The 19,200-nt window shown below is 38.3% G+C and overlaps 1 long non-coding RNA gene across 1 annotated transcript in view; it reads left to right on the top strand.

The window, feature by feature from the left end:
* Positions 1 to 5,734, top strand: part of LOC134351643 (uncharacterized) — a 30,313-nt gene extending 24,579 nt beyond the window's left edge. Inside the window, exon 3 of the long non-coding RNA XR_010019219.1 lies at positions 2,425 to 5,734. This is a non-coding gene — a long non-coding RNA (uncharacterized LOC134351643). The remainder of the gene's footprint in view (positions 1 to 2,424) is intronic.
* Positions 5,735 to 19,200: the final 13,466 nt, after the last annotated feature.

Genomic DNA, 19,200 nt, shown 5'->3' with positions numbered 1-19,200 from the left:
CAAGCACATAACAATAATATTTTAAAATTTTGTTAAAATAATCCATTTCATTCTCATTTTGAAAATATAATACAACATTTGAGTTTCCATGTCATGCCCAAAAATAGTGAAGTATCTCTATATCCCAAGCTAGAATATACAAAGTTAATCTCACACAAAAAGATATTAATTACTCCCATCCATCTTTCAAAAAGAATCATTAATTCCACCAACCTCATTCAACATTTTCATTAATTTTCTTTACTCAGCTAAATGTACAACAAATTCCTTTCAATTTTAAAGAAAATATGACAAGAATTTCTTCTCACTTTGTTGCAAAATAACATGATTTTTTCTATTCTCAATTTAAAAATATATCACTTATTCTCATATGAAATATAATTAATATCCAATCTTCATCCAAAATACTGCATATATTTCACTGTTCCCAATTTAACTATTAATTTCACCAATCTTGCAATTACTGTACTCCCAAATTGGGTGTAAAAAATAATTATTTTGTTCCCAGCTATGGAGGTAACTATCTCTGGTTCTTAGCCAAAGATTTAACAAAGATTATTTCAATTTTTCTGGAAATTATTATTTTTTTTATCTAGAAGGGTAATATAGATTGAAAAAAGTTTGAGCAAAGTATGCCAATTCTCCTTTTATCAGAAAATATTCAATTACATTACCTATTTACTCCCAAATATATCCTCCACCTTCTGTTCTCTTAATTCCCACAAGTCCACCTGGAGAAACTAATCTACCTAAATGTTTCTATTTGAAAATGTAACATTCTGTTATTCTCATTCGTAACAGAAAGCAAGTACTGTAACGTAGTTTTAATCTTATCCAGAAAGTATAGCGTTAATTTCTTTTCACACCAAAACATTAATTTCCTATAATTTTACCAAGATTAACTTTTTTAAACAAACTGCAAAATTTCCTGCGGTAGAAAAAAACTTGTGCCAGCAATTTTGCGAGATAACTTTCACCAGTGCATTAGTGCTTACATATACGAGCAAAGTTTCAGATTTTAAGCTCGGAATCTTCGAAATTAAACAAGACTTTATATTAAACAAGTATAATATTTGCACTGTAAAATTTCTTCCTTTTGTTTGACGCACCAGCTTAATGATTAAACTCGTTAAACTCTACTTGCATAAGAGGTGTTATTTTATGAAAAACATTAGATCAACAAAAAATAACAAAATCGGCAGTAAACAACGTTTACATTTACTGCTGCAACGACTTACATGATATTTTATGGTCGCCTGAATCTAGTTTAATATACCACTCAATACAAAAATATAGGCAATACGATTTGGTTGCAGTGCAGTAATCTAAAAACTGTGATTGCACATTTAACTGTAAGATAGAAGAAATATATTGATTGACAAGTTTTTGAATGAGTACTTTGTGTCAGGCTAGTGTAGAACATTTGTTTGCTTTCTCCCAACAGCCCAGTGTCGGGCTTTTACTTTAACCCCCTTGAGCTTCTAACTTAAAACATCTGCCAACTTTCTTTCGTTTTTAAAATTGTTCTCAGTCATACTACAAAAACATTTTATATATTATTTACTTTTTCCTTTTGAGTGTCGAAGTAGGCAAACGAAATGTTGGTAAACAGGAAACGGTCTCCGATTAGATCAAAAAGATGCAATGATTTCTATCCAGGGAAAGATTAAAATAAAGTTATAAAATAAATAGAAAATGTATCTTCTTCAAAATCAAGCCATGAACTTGATATAGTCAAGGTCATTTGGGGATAATTGAGAAATAAAATAGATTAAGTTAGCCTTTGTTTACTGACGGAGATAGTGTCTTTCTGACCATGCTAGGTGGAAAATATAAACAGTAAAAATGAAGCAGCAACCAAATCAGATTTTCCTCACTTCCCGTCCTCTATTCCAGATTATATTTTAATAATGTATCACAACTCTGCACTGCTAGAAATAGATCTCTCGTTTTCCCGTACAAATTAGGAAATTTTGCACCATCTTAAAAAGTATCAGTAGCTTTTATACGTTGCATAAAAAGCTTTTATTGGAATGCATTATATCAGCCTGTTTATTTTAACCACAAATTATATGGGGGGGGGGGGAGAGAAAACGGTGAAACATTTATAAGTATTGTATTTTTTAAACCTCTTTAGGAGACGAATATACAGATTGATGTCCTGCTGTGTTTCTGGCTTTGATGTGGTGTTTATTTGTAAACTGTTAATTTCATGAAGTTAAATATTTAAATAGTTACAACAGTTTAAATATTGGAGCTAGTTAAATTTAATACAGATTTTATTTTATATTACAAGATTATCTTGAACAATTAATTTGTATACACATTTAATAAAGTGATAGTTTCCCTTAACAATTTAAGATATGACTGTGGATATTTAATTTGGTGTTTCGGCTGATTAATCTTTATCACTTTCTATTACAGTAGCTTCGCTGTGTTACAGTCCAGCCCGGTTATGGTTCTCGCTTACTAGTTATTATTCGTATTTACTGGAGAGATCTGTGCGGATTCAATAAAAGGTTTTTAAAATGTCACAATTTCTAATGCCGGACAGTTTAAATATAAACGAAATAACGGGCTTCTCTTGTTTTCCTTATTCTAACGTTGCTATAAACCTAAATATGCCGTGACAAGGTACAAAAAAAAAATCAACAGATACCAGTGATTATCTACTTTATTAGAAGTTTTCCTGGTATAACTTATGAAAACGTCTGTTTAATGCTGAGTCTGAGTGTTTGACGTTAAAATCTCCAATGAAAAATAAATCGGAGCCTCCCAGGAATTACTTTAGTTCTGCGAGAGATATAATCATGTGGAGGAGAATAACATGATTTTTTTTTAAATAAATGCCTTCTCTGCGTCCTTATTTGGTCACTTAGTTTGCAAAGTACAAATTTTTAAAACGGGACCTCTTCGTGCTCAAAAACTCTGCTGAAGGGGCTGTAACGTGTGTAATATTGTAAGGTTGACCTTAATAGTCTCTCGGCATCTTTGTATCCTTGTATTGGACTTTCGCAGTACGAAAAAGTGGATCTGTTTTATTTGGGGTTAACCCGGAAAGTCACTCAATGTAAGACAGCTTCGTATTTTAAAAAGTACTTTCTGCATGCAAGGAGAACTGGGTGTTGAGTTTATCTGCCCTACCCTGCCGACAGCGACAGTAAGAAGGACTTGGCTTGAAGGTTTATCACGTTAGTAGTTCGGGTTGTTCTTTCAGTTAATGCTTTTATTGCTTTTCATCCCGCACAATTTTGCTGAAAAACTCATATCCCAGAGTAATATGAAGTTGGTTACCTGCCAACAGCAGATTTGGATTTGTTTTAAAATATCACTGCTGTATGTGTTATAAACACAAACATTAGGTATTATTAGGTATTCCTGCTGTATGTAACGCTGCAGACTTAGCGAACGAGCTGGCTGCTCAGAATCTCAGTTCCTGTTGGCAGTAACAGGCTGTCGCTTTACCCGTGCCAGTCTCTTAGTGGGATTCATTTCTGAATCTTCAGCTCGCACATGCCATGAATTCAGGGCTGTTGCTCACCCCCCCCACCCCCGAACTTTAAGATACCCTGTTCATTAACTACTAAATTAATTTCAGTCTCGATGAGTTGGGGCAAGAATGGGGCAGGAGGGGTGGGGTTTCCTTTGGCTTAATTTTGCCTTGTACTTTATCAGATTTTTATGTTCAAGTAGTCCAGGAGAAATATTTGAATTGAAAAGTCACCCATGTAATGATATGTATATGAATCATATCTTTTGCTTCAAAGCCACTTTAAAGATAACGTGTGTTGTATTTTGTTACCGTTAGCTCCGAATTGTATTATCCATTTCCCCTGCGGTTGCTCATTTGGAAATGTGTCAAGTACAGAGACGCCTTACAAGAACGAATGCAAATCTTAAAGTCGTTTAAACCAGTTTAAATCTTGAAACCGTTAGATTAATCTTAATTTGCAATAATGAATAAGCAGAATGTCAGAAAATTACTCCTTAAAGATATATGACGGTGTGTGTTGGGGGGGGGGGGGGATTGCGGTATATTTGAACAGTCAATTTACTTAAGGATTTTTCTGTGAACAAACAACCCTTGCATAAATGGATAAATGGACGTGGAGCTGAACCTGTGTGATGTGGCAATAAACAGGAGGAGAGGGAGAGAGATGGGCTGGAGCCGACTTGCCTACAATGACCTGAAATGACACAGGAAATATACACTTATGTCATAATTCTTTCAGAAATCAAATCGTTTTCAGTGCGTATTTTGTTTGTCTGAAACGGCTGTTTTATTTCACAGAAAATGAGGGCAAAATGAGTGCTAGGCACATATTTTTTGCGAATTAATAAAGAACTGCCAACTCCATTTACAAGTTAATTTTTTGTCGGTTAGAGAAGTGCACACAATACATCATGTGTTACACAATATCAGTTTATCACATCAGTCAATTAACTACTACTTTGCTGAATAAATTGCCTCCCTGCTATAGATATTTAATGTGATATGTGCAAACTAGCTGAAAAAAATTAAAGTCACTAGTATTCGTGCAATTGGTCATTTGAACATGAAGCATCACAATTTTACATGTTATTATGTTGCTGTTTCCCATTATATGGCACTTGCCTAAATGTGTATGTGGAAATTATTCATTTCCAAATGTCGACTCTCTATCAATTCTGTGTGCAAATATACTCCGCGAAATGTTATAGTGTAAAAAGTTTAAAGCTTTTCCTTATTCAGATACGTTTGCACCCTTGATCAATCATGTAGTGTGTGACAAGCAAAGCACAGATGCTATTAATAATACAACTGTAGAATGCTTTACCCATACATATTTTAAAATGGTCTGTATTAATTAAAGAACTCTTTTATATTGCACGAATTACCAATTCACTGAAGTAATGCGACCACTTCGTTTCTAAAATGTGTATTTTAAATTATTTTTCAGCCGACTATTATATTTTTAAAATAAAGCATCGTGTATTTTTATCTTGAATTTGGTTTTAACACAGGTTTAATTACCTGTTACAGAAGTGAAATGAATGGTAGTTAGTTTTGCTTTAATAATTTGTTTTCAGTCTAAACAGAACATTTAAAATATTTCATTTATAACATAAAGCATTTTAAAGACGGGGCCTGAACATGACAGTTCTTAGCTCCAATGCAAATAGTATATCCATAATCATTGGTTGAGATCAGTTTCCAACACCATTTAATTTGTAAATACATTTGTGCTTTTGTGTGCAGTTTAAGATTAAAAATGTTCAAATAGTTTATATTTTTTATTTCATTTCTAAAATTGTCGGTAGCTTGGTTTAGGTCAAAACAATTATAATACATTGCATATTTTTGTATTGTGGATAAGAGAAAGCGAAAAGGGAATTTTTTTAAATGCATCAATATCTCACAAATAAAGGTCGATGAAATAAAACTATAGCTGTAAAAATTTATTGCAACTATTATTGTCAAGCTGCTTATCTGTATTTTAAATATAATAAATAAAATCTACCATGCTAGTATTTCGACAGCAACGCTATCGCCATTTGTATTATTCTGAAATAAAATTTAATTCTGCTATTGAAAACAATTTGGGAATAATATTATGTTTAATGTTACGTTTATTGAAATTCAGCTTTCCCTCGCAAGAAATATCCTTTGCACGGATTGAAAGAACGGTGCAATAACTAAACATGCAAACGGAAGACCGCCACACAGTGAATTTATTTATCGGCTCTCAGCAAAATTAACAATCCTTTCGCTTACCACGGCCCGAGAGAACGCAAAACTCCGATCCTGCCCCTCAGCAAATTAGACGCCAGGAAAGGCGGTCCCGTGATCTCAGAGCACTGGGCGGGCTGCGGCCGGATCATGTGGTGCTGCTCACGTGATCGTTCGTCCGTCTCTCGGCTGCCTCGAGCACGTACGAATTCTTTAAAAAAATGTTTTCCTCCCGTTTTATTCCAAGGTAATACTTTGCCAAATTTCAAAGGGTCTTGTTTTCCCCGTCTTTTTTTAAGACACAAAGTGATCGAATGTCCTCTGCTGGTAGTTCCTGGTAAATATTTTCGACATTAAGAATGATTTGTAGGAAGAGCTCTTTGTTTATTTTACGCTCAAATACTGACGGTTCCGTGTGAAAGAAAACGGTGTCATTTTTTTTGTTAAAAAAACTCAGATTTTGGATTTTTAGCGAAGGACCTGTGCTAGCTTATCATTGGACTGACTATAGTTTGAGGTATATTCCCATAAACTTCTGATCCGGAGTAAGAGTAGCATTAATCACGACAAGCCGATGCTACGAACAAGTTCGGATACTACTTCTGTTGTTCATAAGATTTCAGCAAAAGACCATCCGGCTCTGGAATATAAAACATTCAAACGCGCCACAAATTTATTAATAGCAATGATGCGACCTGGATGCTATTATTAACATTTTCCAAGGATTATAAATACAAGAAATAACATGTAGACCTAGGGGCGTGTACAAAATCCAACCTAAGTAGACACTAGAATACTACAGCGCAATACAGGCCCTTCGGCCCTCGATGTTGTGCCGACCCGAATAAAAGAAGTATTAAACACACACTACCCTGTAACTCTCTATTTTTCTTTCATCCATGTGCCTGTCCAAGAGGTTCTTAAATACCCCTTGAAGACACTGGTTTATCATTGTGCATTGCCAATAACCACTCTTATTACTCATTTATTATTAAAAGATACAAAGCAATAATCTCTAAAAATTAAATACATTTTCTTAACCAAAATATATTATAAATTACCATGATCCATCTCGATTCAGTGTCGTCTTGTACTCGTTCAGCTAGATTTTCAAATCAGACTGCTGTTGTCCCATTTTTTAAAACAAAAATTGAGAGGCAAGTTAAAATAATTCTTACTAGGTTTTGATAGCATTCGTGCAAAAGCTATTCCCATTAGCAAATAAATCAAAGAATGGGATACTGATTCATAAGTGATGCCAAAGGGCATGGGATTTGAAGAGATGACCATGAGATGAAAATCTGTTTCATTTAAAGAGTGTTGATCTGGGATGGTGCTGGAAACAGAATCAGTGAGTAATTTTATAGAGGTTTTGATTAAGCACTTAAGGGAATATAGCTTACAGAGCCTCAAGTAAGGACCATGATAATGGATTGATCTATAAGGAGTTCGAATTAACTACAATTATGTGGTCCTGAAAAATTAGATGTCCTCAGACTCAAAGATTTATCTGTAACAGTTTAAAAAATCAACATCAAAATATCGTCTTTGACATCTTAAGGTTAGAAGTTAAAGACTTCAAAGTAGAGATAATGAAAGCAGTATCAATTTCTTTATTGTGCGATGTGTAATTATCTGACTTCCTTCTTTTGAGGTTATTCAAACCATTTCAAAAATATCTTTTGAATAATTTCATTGCATCTGCCAAATTTGTTTTTACACTCTAGAAACTACTCATACAAGATTGGGTATTTTCACTTCCACATAGTTGTACTTCACTGATTTGTTTTTCTTCACCTTTAATTCACGTGTTTACTCTTACTTTTTCAATCCATTATTGTTTTACTCTTTCACCTATATAACTACATAAATATTAGTAACAACAAAAAGTCTACTTGTAATGGCTGTGAAGACAGAAAGGTGAACATCCATTTCTGATTTTTTTTTAGCCAGGTGTAGTTGTGATATACGTGATTCGGTTAGTGTGGTTGGGAGGATGATTCAGCAAATGAAACAGTTGCTTGTTGGGTAGGAAAGGAACTCCAGACAAAGTCAGCGCAAGTAATTTGTATGATCTCTCAGTACAGTAAGCTGCAGAGATAGGAATGAGGATCTGAGGTAGAAATATCCTGCATTTTGTTAAGAAACGCAGCATCACATTTGGGGCACAGGTGGTAGCTAGCAAGTATGGAGAAGCAACCTGCTGGAATCAACTGGCAAGTTTCAAAGGAGGGTTGTTGATAAGTGAGATGAACAAAATTGCTTGGGTGCAATTTGTTAAAATATAGTCTACGCCTTTATTCCTTCTTGCAAAATGTATAGTCATGCATTTTGATAGAAGGAATAAAAGTGTAGACTATTTTCTAAACAGGGAAAAATACAAAAATCAGAGATGTAAAGGATCTTGGGAGTCCTTGTGCAGGATTCCCTAAACTTGAATGATGAGTTGGTGGTAAGGAAGATAAATACAATGTTAGCATTCATTTTGAGAGGACTAGAATATGAAAGCAAGGAAATAATGCTAAGGCTTTATAAGACATTGGTGTGGGAGAATTTTGAGTAGTTTTGGGCACATAGTTGAAGAAAGAATGTGCTTGCATTGGAGAGGGTAGAGGAGGTTCACCAGAAGTATTCCAGGAATGAAAGAGTTAACATATGAGGAGTGTTTGATGGCTCTGGGCCTGTACTCACTGAAATTTAGAAGAAAAAGGGGGGAATCTCATTGAAACCTATCTAGTATTGCAAGGTGTAAATAGAATGGATGTGGAGAAGATGTTTCCTATAGTGACTAAAGGGCACCGCCTCAGAATAGCGAGATATCAATTTAGAATAGATATGAGGAGGGCTTTTTTAGCCAGAGGGCGGTGAATCTGGAATTCATTGCCATGGACAGCTGTGGAGACCAAGGCATTGACCGTATTTAAAGCGCAGATTGATTAGTCAGGGTGTCAAAGGTTTCGGGGAGAAGGCAGGAGAATGGGGTTCAGAGGGATGATAAATCAGCCATGATGGAATGGTGGAGCAGATTTGATGGGCTAAATGGACTAATTCTTCTCCTATGTTTGATGTCTAATGTGGAGTGCTGGAGATTTAATCCTTTTGATCCATATTGAAAATCCAGGTTTATTCTGCACCATCTTCCTAACCTTTCCAATTCATGCAACAACCCCATTCCTCCATTCTCATGGCCAATTTTGCTTCCTTTTATCTATCCCCGATTAAATTGTGCACCTTATTACCCATGTCACAACCATATCTCCACAAATCAGATTCTCATTAATTCTCTACTCACTCCTCTTTCCTTCCCTCAAATTTCCTTTATCACCTCTCCAGTGTCGTTTCTCTCTCAGGTCTCTTGTGACTGAACAGTGGACTGACCTCCAGCAGCATATGAATGAAAGTAAATGTAAAGGCAGGGGCCAATAGTGTGGGTACATTGTGAGCAGGGAGGCAAACATAACAGAAGCCTGGATGTACAAAAAGTTAATTACCATTAAATAACACATCCCTTCACTAAATCTAGAAAGGACCTTGCAACATGAATATACTTTAAAACTTGCCTGGACTGCCATCTAGAGGCAAAATATAAAAGGGAGCTGAGATCCAGCATACTTGCTGAAAAACAAGTACACCTCCTGTACGGAAAGATGGAGACATTACCATCGGATATGACAGCTGGATATACAGAGTGTGACAGGTAACATATAATTCAGTGGCCACATTACTTGGTATACCTGTATACTTGCTTGTTAATGTAAATCAGCCTATTATTGTGGCAGCAACTCAATGCATAAGAGCATGCAGACCTGGTCAAGAGGTTCATTTGCTGTGCAGACTAAACATCAGGATGGGGAAGAAATGTAATCAAAATGACCTTGACTGAGGGATTGAGTGTTAGTGCTAGACAGGGTGGTTTGAGTACTTTAGAAACTGCTGATCTCTTGGGATTTTCACACATGACAGTCTCTAGAATTTACAGAGAATGGTGCAAAAGAAAACATCCAGTGAGTTATAGTTCTGTGGGCGAATATGCCTTGTTAATGAGAGAGGTCACCCAAGAATGGCCAGACTGGTTCAAGCTGACAGGAAGGGGACAGTAGCTCAAATAACCACATGTTACAACAGTGGTGTGCAGAAAAACATCTCTGAATGCATGAAACATTGAACCTTGAAGCAGCAGAGGACCACAAATGTTTGCTCAATGACTATTAGGTACAGGAGGTATCTACAAATGTAGTGACTTGAATTTGTAAAGCAGCTTTAATGTACTTTAAACATCTCAATATATCATTAGAATCATACCTGACACAAACACAGGCCAGGGACATTACCATGAAGTACTCTTATATTCCTAATTATTTTTCCAAGAAAAAAGAAAATCATGAATGGAAAAATGGCACACATGTGGCTAACTAGAGACGTTAAGGCTAAAATAAAAGCAAAAGAGACAGCGTACAAGGAAGCAAAAATTAGTGGGAAAACTGAGGACTGGACGACTCTTAAAAACTTACAGAAGGAAACTAAGAAAGTCATTTGGAAAGAAAAGATGAATTATGAAAGGAAGTTGGCAATTAACATAAAAAAGGATACTAAGAGTTTTTTTAAATATATGAAGAGTAAAAGAGTGACACGGGTAGATATAGGACTGATTGAAAATGATGCTGGAGAAATTATAATGGGTAACAAAGAGATGGCAGAGGACCTAAATGAGTATTTTGCATCAGTCTTCACAGTGGAAAACATTAGCAACATACCTGACAGCCAGAGGTCTCAGGGAATAGAATTAAGTACAGTCAAGATTACTAGAGAGAAAGTGCTTGGGAAGCTAAATGGACTAAGAATAGATAAGTCTCCTGGACTGGATGAGGTGCGCCCACGGGTTCTGAAGGAGGTGACTTTGGAGATTGTGGAGGCATTGGAAATGATCTTCCAGGAATCAATAGACTCTGGCATAGTTCTGGAGGACTGGAAGGTCGCAAATGTAGTTCCGCTGTTTAAGAAAGGAGGGAGGCAGCAAAAAGAAAATTACAGACCTATTAGTCTGACATCGGTAGTTGGAAAGTTATTGGAGTCGATCCTCAAGGATGAGGTTATGAAATACCTCGAGGTGCATGACAAGATAGGCCCAAGCCAGCATGGTTTCATGAAGGGAAGATCCTGCCTCACCAACCTATTGGAATTTTTTGAGGTAATCTGAAATAAGATTGATAAGGGAGGGGCTGTGGATGTTGTGTATTTGGATTTTCAAAAGGCCTTCAATAAGGTACCATATAAGAGGCTGCTTAATAAGATAAGAACCCATGGAATTACAGGAAAGTTATTGGAATGGGTGGAGCATTGGCTGATAGGCAGAAAGCAAAGGGTGGGAATAAAGGGTTGCCGGTTACTAGTGGTGTTCCGCAGGGGTCAGTGTTGGGGCTGCTTCTTTTTACAATGTATATCGATGACTTAGATTATGGATTAAAAGGTTTTGTGGCTAAGTTTGCGGATGAGACCAAGATAGGTGGAGCAGCAGGAAGTGTTGAAGAAACGAAAAGGTTGCAGAGAGACTTAGTCAGTTTAGGAGAGTGGGCAAAGAAATGCAGATGGGAGACAATGTTGAGAAATGTACGGTGGTACATTTTGGAAGAAGAAATAATCGGGCAGATTATTATTTAGATGGGGAGAAAATTCAAAATTCGGAAGTGCAAAGGGACTTGGGGGTCCTCATGCAGGATACCCTGAAGGTTAACCACCAAGTTGGATCGGCAATAAGGAAAGCGAATGCTATATTAGCATTCATTTCAAGAGGAATAGTGTATAAGAGTAAGAAGGTGTTGATGACGCTCTGTGGGGCACTGGTGAGACCTCATTTGGAATACTATGTGCAGTTTTGGGCCCCCTATCGTAGAAGGAATGTTCTGATGTTGGAGAGCGTTCAGAGAAGATTTACGAGGATGATTCCTGGAATGCAGGGGCTAACATATGAGGAGCGTTTGTTGGCTCTTGGACTGTATTCATTAGAGTATGGAAGAATGAGAGGGGATCTCATAGAAACATTTCGAATGTTGAAAGGGTTGGACGGAGTAGATGTGGAAAGGCTGTTTCCCTTGGTGGGTGAGTCCAGGACAAGAGGCCACAGTCTTAGAATTAGAGGGTACCCATTTAAAACAGAGATGAGGAGAAATTTTTTTAGTCAGAGGGTCGTGGATTTAGGGAATTCGTTGCCACATACAGCTGTGGAGGCCTGATCATTGAGGGTGTTTAAGGAAGAGATTGATAGTTATCTAATTAGTCAGTGTATCAAGGGATTTGGGGAAAAAGCCGGAAATTGGAACTAGATGGGAGAATAGTTTAGCTTATGGTGGAGTGGTGGAGTAGACTCGATGGGCTGAATGGCCTACTTCTGCTTCTTTGTCTTGTGATCTTGTATTTATTTCTCCACATGTGCCATAAGCCGCAAACCTCTGCCCTCTCCAGGACCCTACAACTCACCTACACACTGTGGCAAACAAACCTACCAACCAACAAATATTTGGTATTGTGGGAAGAAATTAGAGAGAACTCATCATTGAGAGAATATTCAAACTCCACACAGGCAGTGCTAGAAGTCAAACTGAACCCAGGTCTGTGGAACTCCATCAAAGAACTATTATTCGCTCAAACAATTGCAATGTATTTCGTTACTTGAATTTAAATTCTGCACTTGTCACAACAAGGTTTCAAAGTCCATGGATCGATGGTACAGATAATCTGGCTACTTCCCTGGTACCTTGACCACTACACTAATGCAATGCAGAAATGCATATTGATATGCACAGTAGAAGTTTAGTCACAAAAAACTGAAGAAAAATTAGAATTTAAATTTTGTTGCAAAAGATGGAGGTGAGGAAGTAGAAAGGTTTACTGAATGAATTTCAGAATACAAGACTTAACAATGGTTTATGCATGAATAGGAAGGGCTATAAAATGTCAGAATCTGGACAGGAACTTATCAAGAGGTTATGGTTTGGTGATGGTTGCAGAGATGAGTGAGACCAGGAAGGAATTTAAAACATAGGATAAGAATTTATATCTTGGGACCTGGTACCAAGGGGAATTGTTGAGGATGGGGAAATACTTGTAATAAAGTGATGATTAAGGACTTTAGGTAATTGGGTGTGATCATGACCAGGGCATGCATAATAGTGGCAGATGAGTTGAAATAGGAATGCATAGAATGACCAACCATCTCTTTTTGGTCATGTCTGTCCTAACCTACAGCAAAACCTTCATCAGGACCAGGAAGATAGAAAGCAGAAACCAAATAAAAGGGTGGACAGAGGAGGAGGAGCATGAGCTGATGAGTGACAGGAGAGGGCAGTTGATCATGGATTAACGAGAAGGAGGTGGGAAGCAGAGGAAGGTGAAGGTAATGGGCAGGAGAGAGGAAATAGAAGGGGTAAGGAGGCTGGAATGATGTGGGAAAACAAAGGAGGTTGTCCTCTCCTATCATATTCCTCCTTTGCCTCTTCCACTTGGCTGTATAGTCATGAGGGTAGAGAGAGTAGAGGTGTGTGCTAAGCATACAACCTTGAGGTGCACCTGTGTTGAATATTAGCAAGGGGAAAGATGTAAATACCGATTCAAACTTACTGTGGCCTCCTTTTCAGAAAGTTGAGGATTCAGTTGCAGAGGGAGTTACAGAGGCCCAGGTTTGAAGCTTCTTAATTAATACTGACAGGATGATGGTTTTGAGCACTGAGATGTAATCAATAAATAGCCGCCTGTTTTGCTGTTGTCAAGGTGCTCCAAAGCAAAGTGGAGAGCTAGTGAGATTGTGTTGTGGGTGGCAGGCAAATTGCAGTGGGCCCAGGTCCTTGCTTAGGCAGGAGTTAAGTCTAGCCGTGATCAACTTCTCAGAGTACTTCATCACTGTAGAAGTGAATGCTAGTCACTGAGGTAGCTCACTCTGCTCTTCTATGATTACTGCACTTTTGAAGCAGGTGGGAATCTCACACTACAGCGGTGAGGGTTTGAAGATGTTCCTGAACACTTCAGCCATAGCTTTTCCATATAATATAGGGGACAGGAAATACAATGTCTCCTATGAATTTCAAGACTATTTGCTCTGTTATATCAAAAGCTGAGTTTTCTAAGACACCTGGTGAAAATGACAATCACAGAATAGATAATGATGTGACGACATCAGACTTTGCCATAAGTCCCTCCCGCAAATAAAACTTGCCCGATCTGGAAATCAAACCTCTCAAGCAGCAATTTGTAAAATTGTTGGAATCATGGCTATTTGTGGGGTGGCCAATGTTAATAATTTCTTAAAACACGTATGGGAGGAAATCCAGTCAGTGTTTTAGAAATCTTCTCAATCAATTTTAAGCTGGAGAGTAAACAAGGTATCACGTTCCTGAGAATGCATATGTGACCAACCATTCATCCTTTTATAGTTGTCTTATCAGATTTTCAATGTTCTAGTGACGTAGATATTCCCAGTATTTGAATCAGATTGGTTTTATTTGAAGTTCAGTTCGAAAATCCAGCAAGAATGCAAAAATTGGTTTTAATTTCCAAGACACTGTAAACATTTCTCAAATAGGTAAGATGTCTAGAAAAAATATAGGTAGTTAAAATTATTGATAAAGATTACATCCTTTCTAAGAATTGAAGTCTTAATTTGTCCATCTGAAGAGTTAGGTTCAAAGTTCAAAGTACATATATGTCACCATATACAACCCTGACATTCATTTTCTTGCGGGCATTCACAGTAAATTCAAAGAATGCAAGAGAATCAATGGAAAAACTGCACACAAAACAGGATAAACAACCAATGTGCAAAAGATAACAAATTGTGCAAATACAAAAAAGAAAAGGAAAGTAATAATTAATCAATAGAGAAAATGAGTTGTAGAGTCCTGGAAAGTGAGTCCATAAATTGTGGAACCAGTTCAGTGTTGAGGTGAGGAAAATCATCCACTCTGGTTCAGAAGCCTGATGGTTAAGGGATAATAACTGTTCTGAACCTGGTGGTGTGGGTCCTGAGGCTCCTGTACCTCCTTCCTGATGGCAGCAGTGAGAAGAGAGAGTGGCCTGGATGGTGGAGGTCCTTGATGATGGATGCTGTTTTCCTGCAACTGCATTCCATGTAGATGTGTTCAATGGTGGGGATGGACTGGACTGTAACCACTACTTTTTTGTGACTTATCTGTTCAAGGGCATTGGTGTTGCTAACTGGCTCATTGTTCCCTTTTTTCTGTTTCCCTCCTTTCTTGTGCAGTTTTCCAGTCTTCTAGGGTCTGAATCCTTAAATGCTAGAAATGTGCCGCTCTGTTAATTAACTTAGGTATTATCTTGTTTATATTTTCTGAATTAAATTTTCATCCTCAGATATGTAATTATATGGTCAGAGGGAAAATTAGCCCTCTCATATTTCTTGGTCTCGTTACTGAAGTTTGAGTGTCACTTCAACCCTGCTACTTTGATCTGGCCCACACCTTCATTAACCTGGTCCAACACTACTTACCTTTACTGGGATCTTTCTCCTTCTTAAAGTTTAGGATTATGAATATTCTAAGAGCTTGTGGGGGTGGTGGGATTATTGCTTATGGTTGATGTTGGGGGGTGGATTGAAGGGAATGAGTGTTCAGGTTTGGGGATTGTGGGCCAGTGTTTGTCAGGGTGTGGAGGTTAGGGTTAGTGATTACGATGAATGTGAGAGGCCAGAGGAGAGAAGGTTGTGGACATTCGGGTTAGGTATAGGATTGGATGATGAAGGTGAGGGCCTGGGGATGGGGGAAAAGGTTTGTTGGGATGTGGGCCTTAGATAGGTGTGGAGGTTGGGGCTCAGTTTTGGGTAGGGTAGGGATGGAGGTGAGGGGCTGGAGGATGGAGGGTTGTAGAGGTTAGGGTTAGAAGTAAGGTTGGGGGATGGAGGTGAAGGCCTGGAGGGAAGAGGGGGCCTGGCAGAGTGAGAGATGTGGGCCTGGCTAGACCAGAGTTTGTGGGGGTGTGAGGTAGGGTGGGGAATGAAGAAGAGAGCAACATAACCATAAGATACAGGAGCAGATTTAGGCTATATGGTCCATCGAGTCTGTTCCACAATTTCATCATGGCTGATCTATTTTTCCTCTCAGTCCCAGTCTTCTTCCCATATCCCTTCATGCCCTGACCAATCAAGAATCTATCAACCTCTGCCTTAAATATACATAGACTTGGCCTCTGCAGCTGCCTGTAGCAATGAATTCCACAGATTCACCACTCTCTGGCTGAAAGAATTCTTCTGCATCTCTATTCTAAAAGGATGTCCCTTTATTCTGAGGCTATGTCCTCTGGCCTTAGACTCTCCCACCATAGGAAACACCCTCTCCACATCCAGTCTGTCAACACCTTTTCCACTCGATAGGTTTAAATTAGGTCACCCCTCATTCTTCTGAATTCCAGTGAATACAGGCCCAGAGCCATCAAACGCTCTTCATATAACAAGCCATTGAAACCTGGAATCATTTTTGTGTATCTCCTTTGAACCCTATCCAGTGTCAGCACATCCTTTCTAAGATATGGGGCCCAAAAATGCTCTCAATATTCCAAGTGCCGCCTCACCAGTACTTTATAAAGCTTCAACATTACATTCTTGCTTTTATACTCTAGTCCTTTTGAAATGAATGCTAGCATTGCATTTGCCTTCCTCACCACAAAATCAACCTACAAATTAACCTTTAGGGAAACCTGCATAAGAACTCCCAAGTCCCTGCACCTCAAACTTTTGAATTTTTTCTCCATTTAGAAAATAGTCTACTCTTTTATTTCTTCTACAAAAGTGCATGACCAAAACTTCCCAACTCTATCTTCCACCTGCCACGTCTTTGCCCATTCTCCTTTTCTGTCTTAAGTCTTTCTGTACCCTCTCTACTTCCTCAAAACTACCTCCCCCTCCGCCTATCTTCATATCATCTGCAAACTTTGCAACAAAGCCATCAATTCTATCATCCAAGTCATTGACATATAACGTAAAAAGAAGCGGTCCCAACACGGACCTCTGTGAAACACCACTAGTCACTGACAGCCAAACAGAAAAGGCTTCCTTTATTCCCACTCTTTGCCTCCTGCCAATCAACCATTGCTTTATCCATGCTAGTATCTTTTCTGTAGTTCCTTGGGCTCCTGTTAAGCAGTGTCATGTGTAGTGCCTTGTCAAAGGCCTTCTGAAAATCCAAGTACATCCGTGTGCAAGTGAAGTCTGGAAGTTTAGAAGCATTTTCAGCCACAGAGCTTTCCTCGCAATTCCTCGGCATCATAAAAGTAGTGTCTATTCATGTTACAATATTACATTAAGGTATCCTATCTGTGAAGCGTCCATTGGGCTGAGGACTTTGTGGACAAAATCATTAGGGATGTAGTCACACTGCTTCTTAGTATGGTACAGACATAGAGGGATGAGCACTGGGCAGATTAGAAAATAAAAGTAGGGAGTCCAGGAGTTTTCTGAGCCCATTTTCATCAATAACAGGGCTTCCTATTTGTATCTTTTAATTTTCAGTGATGGAGAGGGTTGGTGAGATCATAGAGGAATTCTATGATGGACCAAAGCTGTCAAGATACCAATTGCTTTAAAAAAAGCTAATAGGTTGATATCAGTAGCTAAGAAAATGCTGGAATTTATAGTGAAATCATAAAGGTTTTCTTATGCACACTTAGCAAATTCTAACATAATTGAACAAAGTCAACATAGATTTATGAAGGGTGGAAATGGTTGGCTAATCTATTGGTGTTCTTTAAAGTGACTTGTAAAATAGACCAAGGTACCTATTAAATATAGAACATTTAGATTTTCAGAGGCTTTTGATAAGGTCCCTCACAGGAATCTAGTGAAAAAGGTTAGGACACACAGAATTGGAAGCAATTGACTGTTGTGGATTAAGAGAGACATAAAGAAAGAGTGGAATAAATGGGTCTTTCTCACATTGGTATATAGATGTATATCGACATCAGGCTGCTTAATAAGATATGAGTCCATGGTATTACAGGAAAGATACTAGCATGGGTAGAAGATTAACTGACTAGCAGGAGGCAAAGATTGAATAAAAGGGGCCTTTTCTGATTGGCTGCTGGCGACTAGTGGTGTTCTGTAGAGGAGTCAGTGTTGGGACGGCTTCTTTTCACGTTGCATGTTAATTATTTGAATGATGGAATCGGTGGCTTTGTTGACAAGTTTGTAGATGATAGGGAGATAGATGCAGCGGTAGATAGTATTGAGGAAATAGGAGTCTGCAGAAGGTCTTAGATTGTGAGAATGGACAAAGATTTGGCAGATGGAATATCATGTAGGGCAGTGCATGGTCATCCACTTTGGTAGAAGGAGTAAAGGCACCGACTATTTTCTAAATGGGGAGAGAATTCAAAAATCAGAGGTATGAAGGGACTTGGGAATCCTTGTGCAGGATTCCCTAAAATGTTACCTTGCAGGTTGAGTCTGAGAGAAGGATTGCAAATGCAATCAACAGGAATTCTACAGATGCTGGAAATTTAAGCAACACACATTAAAGTTGCTGGTGAACGCAGCAGGCCAGGCAGCATCTCTAGGAAGAGGTACAGACGTTTCAGGCCGAGACCCTTCGTCAGGACTAAAATATAAGAGCAAGGATGTAATGCTGAGCCTTTATAGGGCATGCATCAGACTGTACTTGGAGTATTGTAAGCAGTTTTGGGTCTCAAAATCTAAGAAAAAATATGCTGACATTCATGAGAATGATTCCGGGAATGAAAAGGGTTAACAAATGAGGCACTCTAGGATATGAGATGGCTCTGGGCTTGTACTCACTGAAGTTTAGAATAATGAGGAGGTATCTCATTGAAACTTATCGAATATAGAAAGGTCTAGATAGAGTGGATGTGGAGGAGAACTGTTCTGTAGTGAGTGAGTCTAGGACCAGAGGGCACAACCTCAGAATAGAGGGATGTCCATTTAGAATGAAGATCAGGATGAATTTCTTTAGTCAGAGAGTAGTAAATCTGTGGATTTCAATGCTACATTGAAGGAAGCCTTGTCATTGGATATATTTAAAGCAGGGGTTTATAGGTTCTTGATTAGTCATGGTTATGGAGAGAAGGCAGGAGAATGGGGCTGGGAAGGATAATAAATCAGCCATGATGGAATGGCAGAGCAGACTCGATGGGCTGATTGCCCTATTTCTGCTTCTATGTCTTATGGTCTTATGGTCTTATGGTATACTGTGACTAGAGGCATACCATATGGATCAGTGCTTAGGTGCCACCTATTCACAATATACAGTTTATCAAAGATTTGATTGAAAGGACGCGTTACAGTTCAAAGTTAGCTGATAATGGATAGCCAAGTGGGAATAGTCTTACTACTGAGGGTAGGGATAAGGATTTGAGAAGATTAAAGGGGAACGGTGAGCAGAAAACTAAAATCTGGCAGAGATCAGCAGCAGTAACCTGGGAAGCAGAGAATGACCATGTCCTGACCTCTACTAGCCAATCTACCCAGGAACAAGTAT

The sequence above is a fragment of the Mobula hypostoma genome, chromosome 9 (assembly GCF_963921235.1).
Source record: "Mobula hypostoma chromosome 9, sMobHyp1.1, whole genome shotgun sequence".
Lineage (NCBI taxonomy): Eukaryota > Metazoa > Chordata > Chondrichthyes > Myliobatiformes > Myliobatidae > Mobula > Mobula hypostoma.
Note: the sequence above shows the minus strand (reverse complement) of the source record. Positions and strands in the feature narration are given on the sequence as shown.